The sequence below is a fragment of the Phalacrocorax aristotelis genome, chromosome 23, assembly GCF_949628215.1.
Source record: "Phalacrocorax aristotelis chromosome 23, bGulAri2.1, whole genome shotgun sequence".
NCBI lineage: Eukaryota > Metazoa > Chordata > Aves > Suliformes > Phalacrocoracidae > Phalacrocorax > Phalacrocorax aristotelis.
Window position 1 is genome coordinate 168,870 of NC_134298.1, and position 3,788 is coordinate 172,657.

The following is a 3,788-nucleotide window of genomic DNA, read 5'->3' on the forward strand; positions in this document are numbered from 1 at the left end:
CCACATCCTCAATTTTACACTTCATTGATGTTCCAGGTGGTGTTAACAGGCGCTTCTGATGGGTGCACAGCTATTGCACGGTTAGCTTTATTCCCTGACCTACACGTTTGCAACCGTGGCCCAACAAACTTCTAACACAGCCTAAGTACAAAAGAGCTTTTGTTCCCAGATCACAAGTACCAGTCATGACAAAAGGAGTCAGCTCTAATCCTGTCCAAGGAATCAGAGCGTTATGACAAATTTTCTGTACGGACCTGCAGCACCTTGCCCACTTGTGCAGAAAGTGGAAATTTTGCTTTTCTCTCCTTAGAACAAAATAAAATGGAGTGGTGGTTGACATCCATGTGACACCTGGGAGACTGGGGTTAACCTGGGACGTAGGAGAGCTCCAAGGGTATCAGTGGGGCGTGGGCAGGGTGCTCGTTGGGGACTCAGGGGAATGGCAAAAGTCACAGCGCACGGGTCTCCCACGCACCGGGTGGGCACCTCAGCTCCTCCCAATGGGCTGGCTACGCTTCTTTCCCCTCTGTGGACTTTACTACGCTGCCAGACATTTAAGAGTTAAGCGATGCAATAAATCTTCATGCCAGTGGTGCGCTTCCCTAGTTACACAAAGCTCCAAAAATCTATCCAGAAATTAAATAAATTCAGCTAGAAATATACTAAACTTTGGATGACGTGATTTATCCATTTTATCAGTATCAAAACCCCACAGGCTGCGTTTTGTTTAATGGCAAGGTATTTAACGTTGGTTTGCATTTGCACTCTGTTATTAAGTCTAACTGAATAATTAGATATATTTTTTGCAAATAAAGAAACTGAGGCAAAGGGTTTACCCATCCAAGATACACATAAGGACTGTGAACGGGTTATTAACACAACTCTTACATACCAACGTGTTGTCATTCCTGCAGATTTTCACCTCACAAAGCATACTCCTGTATAAGAAATGTATTTGAGATATCATCCATGTGACTATTTCCTCTCCAGCAACAAATATAACATACCCTTTCTGCATCATGCATGATGCATTTTATTCAAATTAGCACATCATCATCATCATGCAAATTGGATCAATCTGAGCCATCCGTCACTAAAATTTAGGGGTATATTCTCAACATCATGTGTAAGGAGTTACGCATGCAAATTCCTGCACAGCAAAATGATTCAATACCCAGAAGAATATTACGATACTAAGAATTATAGCCAACGTGGCACTCCTGTGTACATAATGTTCCACACTTCCCAGGCATTTTGCTCAATGCCTGAGAAGTAGGAAAGAAGACACTGAACAGAGAAGCCAAATAAATGAAAAAATCACAAACGGGTTTTTTTTTCAGCATCGAACTGTAACTGCCATTCCCATACCCAAAACTTGCTAAATCAGGTAATTAATACAAAGGGTAATAATATTTGTAATAGCAGGTACAAAAACATCTGTTTTAGGCAATCAAGTTCTTGCTGTAGGCTGGTCTCTTAAAACATGCAAAAATTACCTCTGGCAACCGCCAAGCACAAGAACTCCTTTAATAATTCATAATGATCTAATGAACACCTTTCATCTGACTCAGAAATTTCTTTCAAGTCTACTCCAAGTCATGATCGTGCCTTTGTATGTTTGTTACTTTCTTGGACTCGTGAGCATTTTGTTTGGTTTCGTTTTGTTTCATTTCGTTTTGTTTTGGCTGGAGGAAATCTGTGACACTGAGAGGGTGGAATTAGTGTTTTCCTCTGTCCAAATCCTTGCTACGTTTTGTTCCTGAGGAAAATGGGATTCTGACTGCCTGACGGTCGATGGGATGGTTTCCCAGTTAGGAGACCAAGTTGAGGAGATGTGGCGGAGAGAGGAAGGAGGAACTGGGAAATACCCACCTCCTAGTTTACGTGTGAGTGTTGTGTTCGCTGAAGACAACAACAACCACCACAAACCCCAACCCCAGCCCAGCCCTCCCCAAAGCCAATGATTTCTCAAAGAGAGGAGTTTTTAAAAACCTTTTCCCTTTTCATTCCAGGCACTGCTGGAGCTCTATTTGCTAGAAGGCATTGAAGAAATCTACAAACATGCAATTGTATCCCTCTGAGTTATTTCTATTACACCTTCAGTATATGCGCATCGGTGTTCTGAAATGTCTGTCACCTACATGTTCCATACATTTTCTAATTTATGCTTCAAACAGAGTGCAAGGGAAAACATGTAGTTTAGAATGAAGGCACAGAAGGAAGCTTTGATTATTTGTTTGTACTGTAGATTGTTTAGGAATTTTTAAAATGTTTTGTTGCAAAGCCTTTTCTGATATGAGAGAACAGGTTTACTAAGCAATGTTAAAGGTAGAAAGCTCCCTTAGATTTTCTCAAAATGTAAACTGTTTTTCATTTTTGAAGCACCCATACCTGTAGCAAACAGCTGCTTCCTAGAGCGATGCACTAAAACGTGCTGCTTCAGAGCAAAAGGATTTCTAACAGTGGTTTACCAGTACTTGATTTTGCTGAAATCATCCATTTTCCAGGACAGCTAAGAGGGCTTGCATTTGTTCTCTTAAAAGTGCAGGCACACAGAATAATAAACAGAGAGAAGAGAAAAGTAATTGGACAGAAACTTACTTTTTAAGCTGCCGAAATACCCTGTGCTACTTTGGTTGTTTGTTGCCTGACCCGAGAGGGGAGCCTAGAGAGCAAGGGTTTGAAAAGCTCTTGCACCCCGGAGCTCTCTGATTAGCATACATCCCCCAAAACCAGCTGTCAGAAAGAGAAGGGGACACTGCTGATGAGTGATCCACATACTGGTTTAAATCCAGTTTTAATCAGTCAGAGCTAAGCTGTGTTGTAAGGATGCCCTAATTTCAATTGTTTTGTATTCACTGGAAAGGAGAGGAAAAACCAACTGTAGAATTTGTTTGCTTTAATAATCAAGCATTGGCCGTTCACGTGTTTTGAATGTCCAGCTGGTGGCTCCACTGACTAAAGAGGGAGCCTGAGTTTCCAACAGAACTATTTAAATAGCGAAAGGTAACCTTTCTGAATGCCTTAGAGAAATCAAAGAGTCTGTCTTTCTGGTTATTTATTCAGAATGCAATTTTGTTGTTAGGATCTGACTACCTTCAGGTTGCAACAGCATAAAATGGCAAGACTAGTACATGAGTATTTTCTGCGTCCTACCACTATTATATTCTTATTTCACTTTATTATTTATTAATATTATATTAATAAGAGTAATATTATTATTTCATGTGATAAATTGTTGGTCTTGCAAATTTATTAGCCTTAATTAGATACCTGATATCAGACAATTTACTTGCTGCTAGACATCATACATTCCTTTCCAAATAAAACAGAAACTTCAGTCGACTCCTTCACAGCTGCCTTTGCCATCCCTTGGAGTCTTGTTAAGTTTATTCAAGGTTTTTGGCTTCTAGATCACAAGGACTATGAAGTAAGTATGTTCCAGTTTAGTTAGGCATACATTGCAGTACAACGCTATGATCTATAAAATGACTTCAAAAAATCGGTGCTTAGCTAATAATGGTGATAAAACATTGGAAGCTTTTTTTGTAATCCTGCTTCAGCAGCACCTTCAGCAATACGTGATGATCTGCAATTTGGTTTTAATTACGTTGACAGGAAATGGATTAAGACAATGAAGAAGTCAACATTAATAATGCTTGACACATGAATTGCCAAAGCCATCTGTTCAGGTTGTTTTCAGCAGAGCAGTCGAGCACTTTCTCAAAAGCAGTGGTTTGGGTACTTTAAATATTAAACTACCATCCTGGCAGCAAGATTTGAGACAG

At 40.0% G+C, this 3,788-nt stretch overlaps 1 long non-coding RNA gene across 1 annotated transcript; it reads left to right on the forward strand.

Annotated features, from left to right (window-relative positions):
* Positions 1-1,767: 1,767 nt before the first annotated feature.
* Positions 1,768-3,368, forward strand: LOC142068067 (uncharacterized). The gene is made up of 3 exons (XR_012664206.1): positions 1,768-1,886; positions 2,013-2,069; positions 3,284-3,368. It is a non-coding gene; the product is annotated as an uncharacterized LOC142068067 (long non-coding RNA).
* Positions 3,369-3,788: the final 420 nt, after the last annotated feature.